This window comes from Pan troglodytes, chromosome 6 (genome assembly GCF_028858775.2).
Source record: "Pan troglodytes isolate AG18354 chromosome 6, NHGRI_mPanTro3-v2.0_pri, whole genome shotgun sequence".
Taxonomy (NCBI): domain Eukaryota; kingdom Metazoa; phylum Chordata; class Mammalia; order Primates; family Hominidae; genus Pan; species Pan troglodytes.
The window spans coordinates 139,312,041-139,331,179 of NC_072404.2; the positions used below are offsets into that span (position 1 = coordinate 139,312,041).

The window sequence follows — 19,139 nt, forward strand, 5'->3', positions numbered from 1 at the left end:
TTAGTAAATATGAATACAGCACTTACATTTTCCTGATCAAAATTGAGTAAATTAAGTCAAAACATGAAATATAATTGCCAGACTGACACCTCTAATTATTTGGAGTAAATGAACAAAAAACAATGGTTGAGTGAAAAAAATTAAGAAATGAGGCAACCATTTTGTTAAAGTTATCTCAATCACTGGTTTTGAGAAAACAGTACTACACTGGGATCTAACTAAATGTTTAACTTTGAAGATATTTAGACTGTGAGCTTTAATTCCTTTTTTGAAAAAGTGAGGTTGATTCTATCAGCAAAATATGATGGTTAATTATACAAGCAGAAAGATTTCCATTATCTGCATTCTGTATCAGACAATTAAAATATTTTCTCCCTTCTCTAGAAAATGTCTGTGTTTGCTTAATATTTTTATCTTTATAAGATGGTAATTTGTCCACTAGAGGACAGGGTAAAGAGCAACCTTAGAATTAGCTAGAACTGGGTTTTGTAGCTTTGGACTGGTGGGCAAGTTATCAAATTTTTTCTAATGCTTATTTTCTCATTTCACAAATGAGTATGATAATTCTTACCCCAGAGTGTTGCTGCAATGTTTAAATGCAATAATTAATTGCTTAATTCTATGGAAAATTGGTAGATCACTTCAAAATCAGTTGTTGATTGGCTGATTTTAGAGATTTGGTAGAAATTGCTTTAATGTTAACCTGTCTCAATGAAATTTTAATGAAACACTTGCTGTTTTGATTTTAACATTTAAAATTATAACAAATATCACATGTTTGGTTAAAACAGTTTAGGCCATCAATAAATATTACTTGCAGCTTAAGTTTTTGAAATTGTAGCTATTGCATGTTAAGAGCAAATACGCCACACACAAGTGAATAACAACAATATTTTTTGTCAGCCATAAACATTCATTAAGTAGCTAAAGTACTAATTACATGCAACCTTGGGAGACTCACTGCTCTATAATTATCTTTACAACTGAGTATGTGCCTTTTGAAGTTTCTGTTTAACCCTTTAAAGTTATTTTGCTATTTGCTCTGGTTCTTTTGTTTTTAAGCAAAAGGGTAGATTTTATAAAGAACTTGTCTCCATCTCCCAACCTCAGGTTTGGTCCAAACTCTTCAAAAATTCTGAAGCGGAACAGCCCCAAATCCTAATAAATATTCTTAGGTTCTTTTTGTTTGTTCATTTGTTTTTTAAGACAGAGTCTTGCACTGTTGCCCAGGCTGGAGCACAGTGGTGAGATCTCACCTCACTGCAACCTCCACCTCCCGGGTTCAAGAGATTCTCCTGCCTCAGCTTCCTGAGTAGCTGAGATTACAGGCATGTGCCACCATGACTGTCTAATTTTTGTATTTGTAAGAACTTCTAAGTTCTTACATGGGGTTTCACAATGTTGGCCAGGCTGGTCTCGAACTACTGACCTCAAGTGATCCTCCTGCCTCAGCCTCCCAAAGTGCTGGGATTACAGGTGTGAGCCACCACCATGCCTGGCCTTATTGGGTATTATTTATAGCTGATTTCCCTCAAAGTTCCTTCTTTTCCTGTGCCTTTTCCTAGTTGATGAGTCTCAGGGACACTCCTACCTTGTCATCAACTACCCAGATGCTCAGTCACCTGTTGCTTTAGCATTGAGTTCCTGTTTCTCTTGTCTCAGGTGAGAATCATAGAGCACTCCTATTTTCCTCTGTTCTTGGTGAGGAGGCAAACACAATTACCTGGTCTTCTCATTCATAAGTGTTAATATGCTTAGGTTATCATGGGATGGTGTAGGGGGGCAGAGAGAAGTACAAATATTAATACATCTTTATAATGTCATTAAAAAGCTGAAGTTGCAGTTAATTTTCTTTTTGGAGGACATGTGCCATACATTTATGATATGCATTATAGGCTAGATGTATTATTTAATAATAGCAATAAAAGCAATATTGGTTATTAATGTTGCTCGTAACTTGTAGACGTAACAAACATGTTAATAGCTAAAGTAAGTTGGTTTGAGTTTGGTACTGAGAAGTAATCTTGTTATCTATTGCTTGTTTGATTTTTGGTAACTGTTCTTCCTCCCCTTTTGTGCAATGAAAGTACAATCAGCCTGTTTGGTCAGACTAATGTATAACTACCAAAAACTGCAAAACTATCTGGATTCTATATTAATAATGTGTTTTGCCACTATTTGTTTTAAATGTCACTTATTTAAATGTTATGTACTTATTCCATTAATTCAATTTAAAAGACTGAAAACTTTCCAGATAAGTCACACTTCATAAGTCAGAAAAATATTTCAACTGGGTTGAGGGAAGAAAGCTTGACGTCTGAGTTTGGATGGAGTGTATGTTTAGTTGACTCCTTCACAAAGTTGCAAAGAGGTAGTCAAAATAATGCAATGTACACTAAGGCTTGAGTCAGTCTGACATGCTGATAGAATCAAGATCCATGAAGACTTTCTTGAGTAGGTTCCTTCTCAGAAGCACATATGTAGTGATACTCACCATCACTGAGGCACAGCACCATCATCAGATCTGACTCCACTGCAGTATAAATTTGCTGAGTGCTTCATTTCCACCAGAACAATTCCTTCACAGCTCGCATATTTTGGTTACTTTTTGTCTCTTAACTTCTTGGGAAAGTTTTAATGTTAGCAGTTCTGTGAATCATTAAATAGTCCTGGGCGTGGCCCTTCTTTTTTGATAATTTTTACTGCCTTTCATATGGGAGTGGATGGTCACAAGGGACAATATTATTAATAATAATAACAGGAACAACTTACATTTATGGAATACCTTCTTTTTGCCAGGTATAAAGACAAAAAATTACTCTCTAAGTTCTGGGGCTGGGGCCCATGAATTGAGCTGACAAAAGACAGATTAAGAAAATAAAAGCATATACATTATATTTAATATTTTTACTGCACATTGAAGCCTTTATAAGAAAAATGAAAAGCCAAAGAAGCAACTCAGGCCAAGGGCTTATATACGTTTTAAACAAAGAAAGCTAAATTGTGGGGAAATGATAAAACAAAGGAAAAGAGTTTAAGCTTCTAGAGGCAGTAATTTGTGGGAAAGTGACGAGAAGATACACAGGAAAATCTAATGGAAGATAAGGAATATTTTAGTAGTTTTGTTTGTACCGATCCATTTCAGTATTGACCCCCAGTCTCCAGTGATAAGAATGTTCTCTTCCTAAAACAGGGAGAGCCTCTTTCACATGGAAAATTTTATGTCATACCTGAGGCAGAAAGAGGAAAGTCAGAGAGTCCTTCCTGCCTCTGCTGTTGCTCAATCACCTTCAGCCCAAAATAATCAACATGCTGGGCTGGGCACAGTGGCTCACGCCTGTAATCCCAGCACTTTGGGAGGCCTAGGCAGGTGGATCACCTGAGGTCAGGAGTTCAAGACAAGCCTGGCCAACATGGCGAAACCCCGTCTCTACTAAGAATACAAAATTTAGCTGGGTCCAGTGGTGCCTGCCTGTAATCCCAGCTACCTGGGAGGTTGAGGCAGGAGAATCGCTTGAATCCGGGACGCGGAGGTTGTGGTGAGCCAAGATTGCACCACTGCACTCCAGCCTGTGCGATAAAGTAAGACTCTGTCTCAAAAAATACAGTAAAATAATAAAAATAATCAACATGCCAAAGTAGCATATTTTGGGGTAGCATATTTTGAATTCCTTCATTTCCCCCATCTGAAACTTTACCATAAGTTTCTCATAATAAAATCTGAATTAGTGGCTGTGGAGAGAAGAATCAGTTTAGCAGCTGAGTGATAGATCTTCAAAAGAAGAATATGTAGATCAGAATGAGAATAAATAAGCAGAAAAGTGCAAATCTAAGCACATTTCTCCATATCCCATTAAACCAATCTCCCAACTCTGGGAATACGTCAGTCTAATCAAATGGTTGAGCCTCATTATCTTATGGAGAATGTTAATCTTTTTTGTTCAAAGGTATAAATCAGACAACGTTTGTCCCAACTGATTCACAAAGAGGCAGCATTTTCATCAACCACACAAGATAGAATGACCAGTGTTGTTCATGAACAAAAAGTGGAACCTGTAATTCCCAAGATCTAGTGTGTTCCACAACTTTTGTTATTGGTCATATTGATGTCTCCACACCTTCATTTTCACGTGCCTCTGTCAGTTTGTAAAAGCAGAAAATGTCGTGAAACATTTGACATAGGAGACCTGCAATCTGGCTTTGGCAGCTAAAAGGCTTGATTTTGTCACCTGACCAAGTTAATCCAGATTTTTGATCTATTTATATACAATTTCTGGTGCTAAGGAGCCTAATCAGGAGTGCAGCCGAGCTACCCCACCCAGGTTGTGCAAGAGTGGCCTATGAACCAGCCAACACATTTGGTGATTTGGCAAAAGTTTGTGCTATAAAAGGTAGTTCTAGAATCACTTATTGTCACCAGATAGAAAGTCTTGACTGTGAGTTTTCCAGGTTCTTGGAGTGTTGAACAAAGAATTGAACAAAACGCACAAACAAAACAACAAAAGAACGAAGCAACAAAAGCACAGATTTATTGAAGTGAAAGTAGCCTCCACAGAGTAGGAGCAAGCTTGAGCAAGTGGCTCAAGAGCCTGACTGCAATGTTCTTCAGGGTTTTAAATTAAACTAAAAGAATTTGGTTAACACCCCTAGGTACCCTTTAGAGACCTCCAATTGGTTACACCTGACGCAAATGAAGGATTGACCTGTGACCAATCAGACACTGAAGTGGAGGCTTGGTTTGAGACCAATCAGAGGCTGAAGTGGAGGCTTGGCCTGTGACCAATCAGAAGCTGAAGTGGAGGTTGGCCTGCAACCAATCAGAGGCCGAAGTGGAGGCTTGGGCCACAACCAATCAGAGGCATTTCTCATTCGTAAGGTAGGGGAGGAGGGTTTTGTAGAGGTCAGGAACTCTGGCCCCTTTTCACCTGGGCATGGAGAGGTGGGGTTTTCCTTTTGGTCCAATTCCAAGAAGTCAGCCAATTTGTCCTCAGGCTCCCTGTCTCCCAACCCTATTCTCCTGCCTCATTATGACCTCCATGATGGGTTTGAGGATGTGGTGTATGGAGTCAAACTACAGGGTTTGATTGCAATATTGTCTTGGCTTGTTACTTGGGAAGAGATCAGTACCATATTTGTTTTTAATTGGAAAAGTCTTTTTCTTCCAATGTCTTTATTTGAGCAAGGGACAATTCTTGAGCTTACATAGAGGTTTTTCCTTGCCCAGTGAACTCACCAGAAGGAAAAGTAGAGTGACATTGTTTTTCTGACCGTGGATACCATACTCTTTCATTCATTTATCTTCCATAGTTGGTCCACCTGGTACCCCGTGGACAGGAATAAAAACTAATTCAGGTTTGTTCATGCTATCAGATGTTGACATAAGCAATAATTATATTGTTTAGTTGACATGACCAAGGTTTGGGAAACTGGTGCAAGGGTGGTGTCAGGTTTGTGTTTAACCTATGAAGAAAAGAGTGAGGTTAATATGAAAGAGGCAGCATTTGAAAGAAAGCCCACAGTGGAGGATCAGAGAGAGAATAGGATAGATTGAGACAAGTAATCTCCAGTCAGCTTCTCAATAAATGGGAGGTTTTGTTGAAAAAGATCCCCCCTCTACTCCCCTCCCCACACCAGGGAGGAGAGAAACTTAAAGGGGGAAAATAGATGAAAGCAAAGTTTTTTATCTGTGATCTTGAGGAAAGCTGTTTGCTTTGTGGTGTCATCTTGCTTCTAGAGCCTTGGCTCTGAAATCCTTACTATGAGGTCACCTGTAGGGATGGTCTTCCAGTTGTCCTGAGAGTGATGACTGGCTCCACCTTGATGTGGCTCACATAAATTCAGAAAGTATGATAGCAGTGTAGGTGGTTAGCAGTACCTCATAAGGTCCTTCCTAGCAAGGTAACAGTACAAGCTTTTTCTAAAAATCTTGATGTATACCTGATCTCCTGGTTGAAAGAGTTGGCTTGATGGATTTTTTCCTATAAGTTCTTTTTATGTCTAGATTTTTATGTTCCACTTGACCTGATGATTGAGGATGGTATGAAGTAAGAAGTTTTAATGAGTAATCCAGAGATTTTGTGAGTGAGTGGTTTATTTCTACTAAAAAATGAGTTCCTTGGTCTGATTCAATCTATAAAGAAATGCCAAAATGAGGAATAACCTCAGTTGTTAATTCCTTTACCACTATCATGGTGTTGCTTGAACCTGGCAGACGGCGGTTTTAGTGAGCCGAGATCGCGCCACTACACTCCATCCTGGGTGACAGAGTGAGACTCTGTCACAAAAAAAAAAAGGCATTACAATGGAGGGATTGGTTAATAAGACCTGTGTATAGGTGGTCTGCTACTGTGTTGAGAGGTGCTGTGTCTTATTAAGTCATAAGAGAATGGACACAGAATGGGAGAATGGGGAACATGGAGGTAAAGGAGGGAACCTAATGTAAGAATACTGAATTTGCCAATTAAGGCACCAGCTGTGACTACTTCATGCAGGAATGGGGACATGCCTGATGCCATAGGGTCTAATTGACTTGAGAATGTGAAAGGAAAATAAAAACTCAGAACCCCAATTCATCATGCCAAAAGGAAAAAAAAATTAAGCTGAAATGTGAGTTGTGCAAGAAACTGCCTTTTCTCTTGTTCCTAAGCAGATAGCTAGAGATAAAATGTTAACTCCACAGGTAGTTACCCTGTGTTCACCTTATCTTATGTAAAGTGCAGATTTACTGAGCACTGGATGAATACATAATTGACTATTCCCCTACCTACTTCTTTTCCCTTGCAACATGTGGATTATCATACCCTCCTTCTTTCCCCGCCGGCCTGCTTTTCCCCTTTAAATACCGAGGCCCTCAAATTCATTTTTAGAAAAAGGCACGGACCACAGACTGTTTCTGTGACTCCATGTTTATTTGTTCTGGGCATATCCTTAACTTTGGCAAAATAAACTTCTAAATTGATTGAGACCCGTCTCTGATACTTTTTGGTTTACCAGAAATATAGTATAGGACATACCTGTTGATGAAAAGAGTCAAACTCTGTAAAATATTTGAAGAGAATTATTCTGAGCCAAATATGAGTGATTATGGCCCCGTGACACAGCCCTTAGGAGGTCCTGAGAACATGTGTCCAAGGTGGTCGGGGTACAGTTTGGTTTTATGTGTTTTAGGAAGGCATGAGACATTAGTCAAATACGTTTAAGAAATACATTGGTTTGGTTTAGAAAGACGGGACAACTCAGAGTGGGGGCTTCTAGCTTATAGATAAGTTTAAAGATTTTCTGGCTGACAATTGGTTGAGGTTGTCTGAAGACCTGGGATCGATAGAAAGGAATGTTCAGGTTAAAGATAAAGGATTTTGGAGACCAAGTTTTATTGTGCAGAGGAAGCTCTTAGATAGGAGATTTTAGAGAGACCAGGTTGTAAATAGTTTTTTTATAGGACTTAAAAGTGTGCCTGGCTCTTAGTTGATTATCTTCTGGATCTGGGAAGGAAGGAAAGAAAACAAAGGGGAAGGGGATTCTCTATAGGATGTGGATTCTTCCCATGAGACACTGCAGGGCAATTTTAAGGTATGGCAAGAAAATAGATCTTGGGGTTAAATATTTTTTTCCTTGTCTCATAATATTATGCCAGTCAGATTGAAAAGTAAGCCACAATATGTAGGGTCCAATAAAACCCCTCTGATGAGAATTTATTGTTTGTAGGCCATGACTCCCTAGACCTCTTAGGTAGGAATTTGGGTAAGATAAAAAATCAGAGCTTAGTCCTCATATCCAAGAGGCAAGAAGTTGTTTTGAATACCCAAAACAATCCTATTCTTTTTATGGCGATATAGGTGAAAAGGTTTGCCAAAGTTGGGTAAGCCAAGAGCTGGCTATGTGAGAAGTGCTCATTTTAAGGCTTTGCAGGAGTTCAATGGCTCCAAGAGCTAGGAAATGAACTCTGAAGTAGCATCGGGAGGAGGGCATCTATAGCGATTTAGCATGGGCAGCAAAAGTAGGAACTCATTGATGACAATAGCTAGTTGTCCCTAGGAATTTATGCAGCTGCTTTTTGGTTTTGGGAGAAAGATGGGCAAGGCTGATTCAAAGCATTTTGTACTGTTTTTAGTGCCCTGAGATATCTTATGTTCTTAGCAGGTAACAGTCGTTTGCATCCACTGACATTTAGATATGAAGGATTTAAGGCCTCATTCAGCTAGTTCTTTTAGGAGAACGAGGGAGTCTATAAGAGAACCCTGTTTAGTTTGGCTATAAAGAAAGAGGTTATTAATGTATTGAACAAGAGTGAAGCCTTGAGTAAAAGCTACAGGGTCGAAATTGGTTTTACAGACTTAGAAAAATATTGAAGGGAACGCATAATATCTATGAGGTATGCATCTATGTTGATTGTCTTCCTCTAAACATAAATGCAAAGATAAATTTTGAGTCCCAGAGTAATGGAATTAAAAAGAAAGCTGACCAGAGGTTAATTACTATAAACCAGACTGCATCAGCAGGAATTGAGGTCAGAATAGTGGCTGGATTAGGAATTATGGGGTGACGGCACATTGTAAGAGTTCATGGCTCTTAGATCTTCTACAAATCTATGGATTTGATTCCCATCTAAATCAAATTTTACTTTTATTATTGGCAAGATTAGGGTATTGCAGGGTAAGAAGGTATAAAAAAACCCTGCTATAAAGTAGTTTATTGTAAGTTCAATTCCTTATTTTTCATCTTGAGAGTACTGCGCTACTTACAGGAAAGGTTAATTACTTTTCCAGGTAACGCCCATTGACTGTGCACTCAGTAGCTATCCAATCTCATTTATATGTGAGGCCCAGATACTAATTGGGATGTCTTTTAAGACTGCATCCTCTTCAGAAGATTTTAGATTGATATGGGTTTCTATTAGGGAAGGTGGGAAGCTTGAGGTTTGGTCTGAAGGTAGGAAAATGAAAAGCATCTTTATAATTATACTCTATGGTGGCATTAAATTTACATAACAAACCTCTGCCTAAAAGGTTTGCCAGTAAGAAGTCAGAAACTAGAAAGGCATGATGGATGTTAAGAGGGCCCACAAATATTGGGGTGGCCTAAGATGTAGGCAATGAAACAGGCGTCCCTGGAATTCCAACAGCTGAATAGAATTAGAGATGATAGAGATGAATACTTTGAGCCAGAAGTAGAGAAAGTCACATCAGTGTCAACTGAAAAATCCAGTTCTTGATCTTCTATTTTAAGGATGGAGGATATACTTCCTCTCTCACAAAGAGGAAAATGGGTCCCCTGAGGAAGTTGGGGTCTGGAGAGATTGTTTAAGCTTTCCTTTCTTTCAAGTGCAGGACAATTGTTTTTTTCAATGTCTAGGTTTGTATATAGTGCCTGCAAACATCTTGAAATGAATAGGGGAGGCTTTGTGGTTGGTAAGAGAAATGGGTGGGATTTGAATTAACCCTAGAGTCATAGGTGTGTTTTTATAAAGACTAAATTTGCAAGGCAAGGACAGTTGATGTTAATTTTTCCCCCTCCTGTTTTCCTGCGAGCCTTTTTTCAAAGAATTGGGTAGAAGCTTCAATCATAATGTTGAAGAGACTGTCCTGCCCAGACAAAAAAGCTACTTTGGGTTTGCTTCCGTATTCTAGACAGAGGATTTCCAATAAAGGTTGAAATAATAAGATTTTTATATTCTGGGGCTTTGAGGTTAATGCAGCATGCCTTTGGAAAGTCTGTATACAGCATTCCACAAAAACCTTGGCATCCCTTTCTTTCTGAGTGTACTTTTCAACCTTAGACCAACTCACCTTGGTAGGAAAGGTCTCTACTATCACTTTTATGAGGCCCTAAATATCAGCTGCCAGCTAAGTCATTTCCTGGTCATTTGCAGGAAGGCCTGGGAGAAGTTCTGGCTACCTGTTTTCTTTATGTGTGTTTGTTACCTGGGAGAGGTAGTTGTTCCTAGGGGGTTGTCTGGCTTGTCTGGTAACTACAGTATCACCCTGGGTAGGAAGAGCCAATCAAAATCACTATGAGGGGAGTTGTATATTGTCACTAACTTTTCTAACTTCTCTCTAAGTTTAATAGGATCTTCTGAAAGGTGTGTGTTTTGGGGGTGGGGTGGGGTGTAAAAGGGCTTTTTATTTTAAAAGATCTGCTGCTGTCCAGAGGACATGAATTCTTTGTTGTGGGTATTAAGGATACATCCACAAAAGGAATTTCATGGGAAGACTTGCAGCTGATGGGGTCTGATTATATTGACCCAGAAAGTAGATGGAATTATAAGGGACATTGAAATGAGCCCTGCTGTGTATCCCTGGGGCCTCTGACAAAGTTATTTTCTGACTATCAGCATTTACATAAGTAACTTGTATTCCTTGGCCTGGAGATTAGGCCAGAGTGCTTTCTGCTATTCTTGCAGGGAAAAAGAATTTAAAGAAGGAAGCTGGGTGTTTAGGGATTTTTTTTTTTTTTTTGAGGAGTCAGAGGAGCTTCAGGGATTAAAGGAATTTGCTTAGGAGGCTGGGCTGGATTTCAGGGAGAGAAACATAAGTCAGGGTCTGGAGATTCAAAATATCTTCTGGAAGGTCAGGGATAGTTCGGAATTGAGAGTAAAGGGGAAAGGGACATGTATAGTAGATGTGGATTTTTAACTTTTGTTATAAGTCTGATTTCTATTCTTAATCTTGAGGGAATCCCTAAGCCTAGCCAAAATGCTCTTTTTTTGTCCTACTTCCAATTTCATCTCCCCATAGGTACCAAAAAGCCATTTGTTCAGGATGAGAGTTCTCTAAAAATCTTTTCAAATATAAAAGTTTTTCCAAATTCATGGATTCATCATTTGGCCATTGTAAGTAGGATCTCCAAGCATATATCCATTCTAACAGTAACTCAATCCAATAAATCTTTTCATGAAAAAACCTGGAAGTAACTTTCCAGGCTTAGAATACATTTTTATCATGAGTTCAAGAGGTACCGCCAAAGAGGTACAGAAGATGCAGCTCCCATGATCCAAAAAGCCACTCCCAAAAATATCCTAAGAAAGCAAAGACTCTCATTGTCACACATGAAAAGACTCTCATTTCACAAACATTGTAAGAATAATGATTGTGAAAATTAATGTCTCTGGTGTCATACACAAGTGAGATGCACCCAATTACAGACTCTCTAATCTGTGATATTGGACAGGTGAAACTGGATGGGACTTCCCAGCACTGGCAAAGCAACAAGGGTAGAGAAAACAAAGACTCCTTATAGACTGGGACCTTGAGAGCAAATGAGACATAGGATTTACTAGGGGAACTTACATACAAGGATGGTCTGGTTGTGGAGAACTGGACAGGAGAACTGCTCCCATTTGTAAAAAGCATGCAGATTAGATAACATTTTTACTTAGCACCCACCACCTAGCAAGCTCCATCTAACCCAAAACAAAGGGCCTCGATCCCTTGTATGGCCTATATTCTAAGGGATGGGTCAGGGGTTCAGATGTCCTTCGTAGCTAAGGAGTGAAACTCTGGGTTGGCCACTCCTGGATTCTTACATCACAGGGTCATTGTCAGGGTGTTCTTAAGTCACTACTCTCAACTGCGTCTGCCATACTGACCCCTCATTAAAACAAACTCCCCTGAAAGCTGGCAAGGTTGGACAATGAGGATGCTGCTTGCCCACTTCATGTTGTTGGGGCCTAGAAAGTAATATCCCATAATGAAGGCCTCAGAAGCAAAGGTTTTTATCTGACCTTCTTCTGCCCTCCTGCCTCTCAGTCCCATTTGCCTCCAAGGCTAGCCATAAAAACTAGAATTTCTTTTCCCCTGGGCAGGTCATAGATACCAGAACCCCTTTTCTCCAAAAGTCAGCCATAAAACCTAAAAATATTACTCTAACTTTCCCTCTGCCTTTCTATATAAAAACAGGCCATAAAGAAATTATGTGACCTACCTTGTTTGACTGTAGGTCGTCAGACCCCCATTCCAGAGAGGTTCCTGTCCCATACCTAGAAGGAAGGAATGCATGCACAGAGAGGCCAAGAAGAATTTAGACAGGTAGGCCTGACTGGATTTCTTTCCCTCAGTCTATTAGCATTAGATCCTACCCTTTTTGTCCAGTCATATTTCCATATGGCTCTTCATACTTTGCTGAACTGAAGCATAAAAATAGACAATTTCCCCTCTGTCTTTGGGACTTCATTCTGAAGGCTCCTGTATATACACATTGAATAGACTTGCATGCCTTTTTTTCCAATTAGTCTGCTTTTTTCTAATTGATTTTTCAGCATACCCTCCAATGTCTAGTGTTCCTAGCCGTATGGTAGCCACTTGATGCATCCCTGACAACCTGTACCCCTCAGCTGACAGAAATCAAAGAGCATATCCTCACTGGTTACAAGCCGAGATCTCAGAACATAAAAAGCGATGAAAGGAGAATCTCATCTTTTTAAAAAAATTGATGACCCACAGCAAAGTTTGTCCAAACTCCAGCCCAATGAGGACAGTAAACCCATCAGTCTATAAAGCCAGTTTTAACAACATGCCTATAGGACATATGCCTGTGTGCTACCCTGTGATTCCCTTCCATATGAAAAATGACACAAAAGACAGAGACATAGGAAAACAATGACCATCTCTGGGAGAGAAAGGACGAATTAAAACCAAGAGTACTTCAAATAAAAATCACAAGGAGTCCAGGTTGAAAATGGCAGTGGCAGCTGCATTCTGGGTTCCTCGGCTGTGGGGTCAGTCCAATCCCAAATTGGAGCAGCCACGTCAAGTGGTGTCTATGGCTAGGAGGGCTCAGCTAGTATGTGGAAGACCCTCACCTACTTTGTTGTGCTCCCTCGGGTGGGAGTGAGCATGATAATTGTTTTCTTGAAGTTGCATCATGGAGAGCACAGGAGACCTGAGTTGATTCCTTACCCCCATCTCTGCATTAGATCCAAATCTTTTCCTTGAGGAGATGGTAACCATACTGTATTTCATAACCTTCATGTGAATCTGTTTCTAACTCTATGAAGATGAATAAAGAGAATGTGAACCATTACAAATCTACTGGGAACCACAGAGCTGGTTGAACCATTACTCTGCACATGGACCAGAAAAAGTGTACAAGACCCTAATCTCACCTTCTTTACTTGTATAAAATGATGACCAGTAAACTGATTTTCCATCTCTTTGCTTGTGGCAAAATGTAGCTTAAAGAAATTAAACTCTGATTGGTCATATGCAAAAAATAATGAGTATCTATACCCAAAGAACTCGTTCACACAAATGGTTTCTCCTGCTAATCTGAATTTGAAAAGGGAAAGACAAGGATAGTCTCTTGCCATTTTCATTTGACCAGATGCTACAGGCAGAGATTAGGAGGTTGATGTGGTAAAAATGTTTACCTTTTGCTAACTTTGCTGGGTGCTCCCAAGATCTCAATGGTAACCTCTGGAGTGCGCAGGGTGTCCCAGCCAATGATATCCCAATCTCATTGCCAGAACTGTAGGGAAAGAAAAGTAACCTTCCTCTACTTCCTGAAGTTCTGTGGCTGAGGCTCATGAATTGAAGTGACAAAAACATAGATTAACAGGAGAATAGCAAACAATTTTTAAAATATTATTTATTTTATCTTTTTTTAAAAAAAATTTACTTTAAGTTCCAGGATACATGTGCAGAATGTGTAGGTTTGTTACATAGGTATACATGTGCCATGGCGGTTTGCTTCACCTATGAACCTGTTATCTAGGTTTTAAGCCTCACGTGCATTAGGTATTTGTCCTATTGCTCTCCCCCTCCTTGCCCCCGACCCCCGACAGGCCCTGGTGTGTGATGTTCCCCTCCCTGTGACCATGTGTTCTCATTGTTCAACTCCCACTTATAAGCGAGAACATGGGGTGTTTTGTTTTCTGTTCCTGTGTTATTGAGACTAGCAAACAATTTTTATTTATTATTTTTACATGCACATTGAAGCCTTCATAGAAAAAAATGAAAACCCAAAGAAACAATTAGGATAGCAAGCTTACATACTTTTAAAACAAAAATGTTAAATTGTGGAGAAGTGACAAAATGGGAAAGGGGTTTAACCTTCTAGGAGTAGTAATTTGTGGAAAATGACTAGGAAATGTATTGGGGAACTAATGGAAGATAAGAATTATTTTAATAGGATTGTTTGTACAGATCCATTTGAGCACTGACTCCCAGTCTTCATAAGAATGTTCTCTTCTTATGAGAAAGGGTTTGCAAACTATTCATCCAACAAGGGATTAACATCTGGAATATACAAGGAACTCAAACAACTCATCAATGAAAAATAAATACATACATCATTTGATTAAAAAGTGGGCAAAGAATCTGAATAGATATTTCTCAAAAGAAGACATACAAATGGCCAAGAAGTACAGTCATACTCTGTATAATAATGTTTTGGTCAATGATAGACCATACATATATATACCATTGTGGTCCCATAAGATTATAGTGGAGCTGCAAAATTCCTATCATCTAATGATGTTATAGTCATTGTACTGTCATAGTGCAACACATTACTTCTTTTCTATGTTTAGGTATGTTTGTTTAGACACATGAATACCTACCATTGTGTTACAATTCCCTACAGTATTCAGTACAATAACATGTTGTACAGACGTATAATCTAGGAACAATAGGTTATACCACATAGTTTAGGTGTGTAATAGGCTATATCATCTAGGTTTATATAAGTACACTCTATGATGTTCCCACAATGATGAAATTACCTACAAATGCATTTTAAATAACATATCCTTGTTATTAAGGGACGCATAACTGTATATAAAAAATGCTCAACATTGCTAATCATCAGGAAAGTGCAAATCAAAATCATAATTAGATATCATCTCACTCCAGTTAGAATGGCCATTATCAAAAAGACACAAAATAACAAATGCTGGTGAGGATATGGAGAAAAGAGAACTCACACCTTGTTGATGGGAATATAAATTAGTACAGCCATTATGGAAAACAGTAGGAGTTTCCTCGAAAAACTAAAAAATGGAACTATCATATTACCCGGAACTCCCACTACTGGTTATATATCCAAAGGAAAGGAAATCAGTGTGTTAAAGAGATATCTGCACTCTCATGTTTATTGTGACACTACTCACAACAGCTAAGATATGGAATCAAGCTAAGCATCCATCAGTGGATGAATGGATAAAGAAAATATGGTATATAAACCTAATGGAATACAATTCAGCCATAAAAAGGATAAAATCCTGTCATTTGCTGCAACATGGATGAGCCTGGAGGACATTAAGTGAAATAAGCTAAGCACAGAAAGATAAATACTACATGTTCTCACTTATATGTGGAAGCTGGAAACGTTGATCTTATAGAGGCAGAGAGTAGAATAGTGATTACCAGAAGCTGGGAAACGGAGGGAGGGGGAATAGGCAGAGGTTGGTAAATGGATACAAAATTACAGCATGACAGGAGGAATAAGTTCCAGTGTTTTATAGCATTATAATTAACAATTTATTGTGACTATAGTTAACAGTAATTTATTGTATGCTTTCAAATAGCTAGAAGATTTTGATTGTTCATAATATGAATGGTGAATTAGATGACAGATATGCTAATTACCCTTATTTGGTTATTATGCATTGTATACGTGTATTGAAACACACACCGTACCCTATAAATAGGTAAAATTATTATTTGTCAATTAAAGATTTAAAAAGAGAATGTTGTCTTCTTCCTAATACAGGGAGGGTGCCTGTACACGGGAAATTTTATGTCTTGTTTTCGGCAGGAAGGAAGAAAGCAGAGTGCCCTTCTTGCATCTTCAATCACTCTCAACTCAAAATAACTAATATGCCAAAGTGGCATATTTTGGGGTAGCATGTCCTGAATCCTTTCATAAGCATTGTGCTAAGTGTTTTATATACATTATTTCATCAAAATTTCACAAGGGACCTATGAGATAGTTGCTTTATTGCCCATATTTTACAGTTTAAAATACAAACAAAACTAAAGCACAGTGAAGTGAAATAGTTTGGGCAAGATCACATTGCTACTACATTGAGAAACCAGATTCTAGGCCTATTGATCCTAATCTAGAAAACTAAATTACTTAGTCCGGTAGTTTAGGTATTTACAGACGTTGCTTAAGGAATTCTCAGACAGATAAGAATTCTCTTCTTGTTGCTGAAGAGATTAAAGAGATTAAGTAACTTGCTAAGGCTAGTTAATTAGAAAGTGGCTGCCCTTAGGATTTAAAACCCAAGTGTGTCAGCCTCCAAAGTTTTTGTGTATTCAAGTGATTTAATCCATTCCACAGTTAAAAAATACATTTTATACTGTTACTCAGTAGACATACACATACAAATATATAACTGATAGAAAAGATTCATAAAACAATACTCACCCTTATTCATGCAATGACACTCTGGTACTTCTTATTCTATCCTAACCTATTTTATCCTATCCTATTCTACACTATTATAGTCTATTTTATGGGTTTTTTTAAAAGGCTTATTACAAGCAATTAAATTTACTTTATGACTCACTATAGGTTGTGACCTTCAGTCTGGAAAAAATGCTAGGTATAGGCTTACTTAATATCATTTTCTTGTATTACTGTGTTCTCAACTACTCTCTGTTGTGCTTAAAATAAATTGGACTACTTAAGTGAAATTTAGTTGTGGCTTTGTTGTAAGACTAACAAGTTCATATGCCTGCTGCACAGTAACAGTGCAATGCACTGAGACAGCAGTGTTTGCAGCAGAGAAAGAGTTTATTGATTGCAGGGCAGCCAGGTTAGGGGATGGGAGGAGACTCTCAAATCCATCTCTTCAAGGATTCCTGGGATGAGGTTTTTAAGGGGATTGTGGAGGACAACGGGCTGGAAGATTAGGGTTATTGATTGGTTGGGGTAAGAGGGATGAAGTCATTAGGATGTGGAAATTTTATTATTTGGTAAAAGGAGACGAGTTAGCTCCTCATGGGGTCCCTCAGACCAGCTGGTATCAGTAGTTTCACTGGTACACAGGACTTAAAAAACATCTCAAAGGGAAAACTTACATTTAGTAATGTTCAAGTTGTCATGTAGAGCAGTTAGGGGGAACTGCAATCTTATAGCAGTCTACGTGATTCTGCAGCAATAGGGAAACAGTGTAAGGAAGTGGGTCAGAGAGCAAGCTAACCTAATGTTTAATGCTGAGTGTGCTGCAGGCTTGGTTTATCTTAGTTCTCCCCCTCCCTTCTTCCCTGATAAATTCTATAAAGTTTATGGGAATGGTTTCACTCGGTAATGCTCTTTCTAAATAGATTTTAGCTAGAGATGGTCTCAGAGTGGAGGGGCTGACTGAATTCTGCTGCAGAAGTGTTGTTTTAGCTCTCCAATTTCCCTTTTAATGAGAAGCATGTGATCTCTATGGAGGCAAAACACCAGCAGTGTCTCAGTTTATTGGTGGAGATAAAGGGACAATTGTAAATACAACTTGCTCTGAGTTTCTACAATTTGAAATGAATTTTGCTATGTATAACTCTTCCTCCTCCCACCTCACCTTTCTTATTAACCACATTCTTTACAGAAGACTTAGATTATTGTTATTACCCCCGAGCATCTCTGTATTGTCTAAATCAGTATCCATGGCAAATATTTCTTTAATGTTCTTAGGCTAGGGGTTTACAATCTCTAAATTTTTATAGAGATACCCCTAATCTAATTGCATACATTGGCTTTTATGGCTCCCAAAATGTCAAAAGGAATCCTCTCCACACCTATTACAGTTATCTTTCTCATAGTTCGGAATAAATGCAAATGAGCCATAATAAGCAATATTTAATAATATTGGTAGTCCAGGGGAAATAACTCTACACTTTAGAGTCACATAGCTTCTTAAAAAAACACTTCAGGCCAGGTGCGGTGGCTCACGCCTGTAATCCCAGCATTTTGGGAGGCCAAGGTGGGCGGATCACAAAGTCAGGAGATCGAGACCATCCTGGATAACATGGTGAAATCCCGTCTCTACTAAAAATACAAAAAATTAGCTGGGCATGGTGGTGGGCGCCTGTAGTCCCAGCTACTCGGGAGGCTGAGGCAGGAGAATGGATTGAACCCGGGAGGCGGAGCTTGCAGTGAGCCGAGATCGCGCCACTGCACTCCAGCCTGGGCAACAGAGACTCCATCTCAAAAAAAAAAAAAAAAAAGACGCTTCATAGGTATCATTTTACTCATTATCCCAGCATTCCTGGAATTTAGATAGATTTAGGAATTACTGATGTATTTTTAAAGAGTTAAGTGATGCTTAAAGATTGAATAATTTGGATCTTCCAGCTGTGGTATAATAGAACTACAAATTGAAATAAAGCCTCAATTCTTTTCTGGATCTGAGTTCCTTAGTCTTTTTAGACATGTGTTTCATCAGCTTCCACCTCCCATGGGCAGATGGAAGACAGTAAGGATAGAAAGTAAAAGGTAAAAAGTGAATGTGAGAAGACAGAAAAAAAGTCATTGTCAAGAAAGACATTAATAAATGTTTCTAGTGTTGTTTTGTGGCACAAGTATATTCAAATCTTGTACCATATCACATTAGTTAGAAAGAATGGTGGCAGTTGGTGCTGGGAAGATGTTTGATTACCTAAGACTTTAGTTATAGTTTTGCTATCATAAAATGTGCTTTTTTTTTTTTTTTCCTTAAAGAGATGGAGTCTCACTGTGTTGCCCAGGCTAGAGTACAGTGGCTGTTCACAGGCATGATATGGGCACAGTGCAGTCTCAAACTCCTGGCCTCAAGTGATTCTCTGGCTTCAGCTTTCCAGGCAACTGGGACTACAGACACATACCATCACGCCTGGCTGTAGAAAATGTGTATTCTTAAGGTAGACTTCAAGACATAGCTTTTTAGGAAGATAAATAATAAGCCACTTACCACTCTGATAAGATTTTTAAACAAGTCACCTATCCTAAGGAAAAATTCAGTCTGCATCCTAAGTGCTCCATTTAGAGGCTTGATATCTCTATAGGCATCAGATGCCTTAAATAGATAAGAGGAAAAATACTTGTTGCATTATCTTTTGAAGGTGAGCTAATATATATTTATTGGCATTTATCTTCAGCATTGGTTAATGTGCTTAGTTACAATTGATGCGATTGGGTCCCTATTGCCTTTGGACAAAGGTGTTTTCTGTTTGTGT

At 38.7% G+C, this 19,139-nt stretch overlaps 1 protein-coding gene across 17 annotated transcripts in view; it reads left to right on the forward strand.

Annotated features, from left to right (window-relative positions):
- Positions 1-4,530: 4,530 nt before the first annotated feature.
- The window catches only part of SPAM1 (sperm adhesion molecule 1), a 36,057-nt gene continuing 21,448 nt past the window's right edge, over positions 4,531-19,139 (forward strand). Inside the window, exons 1-3 of one of the 17 annotated variants that reach the window (XM_063815558.1) lie at positions 5,796-5,898; positions 11,935-12,023; positions 18,646-18,824. The gene's annotated coding sequence lies outside the window, so the exon portion shown is untranslated. Of the gene's footprint in view, positions 4,877-5,734; positions 6,082-6,377; positions 6,607-11,934; positions 12,024-18,645; positions 19,026-19,139 lie in introns of those variants that run through there. The other 16 variants (XM_054687686.2, XM_054687697.2, XM_054687690.2 and 13 more) reach the window with 16 other exon arrangements.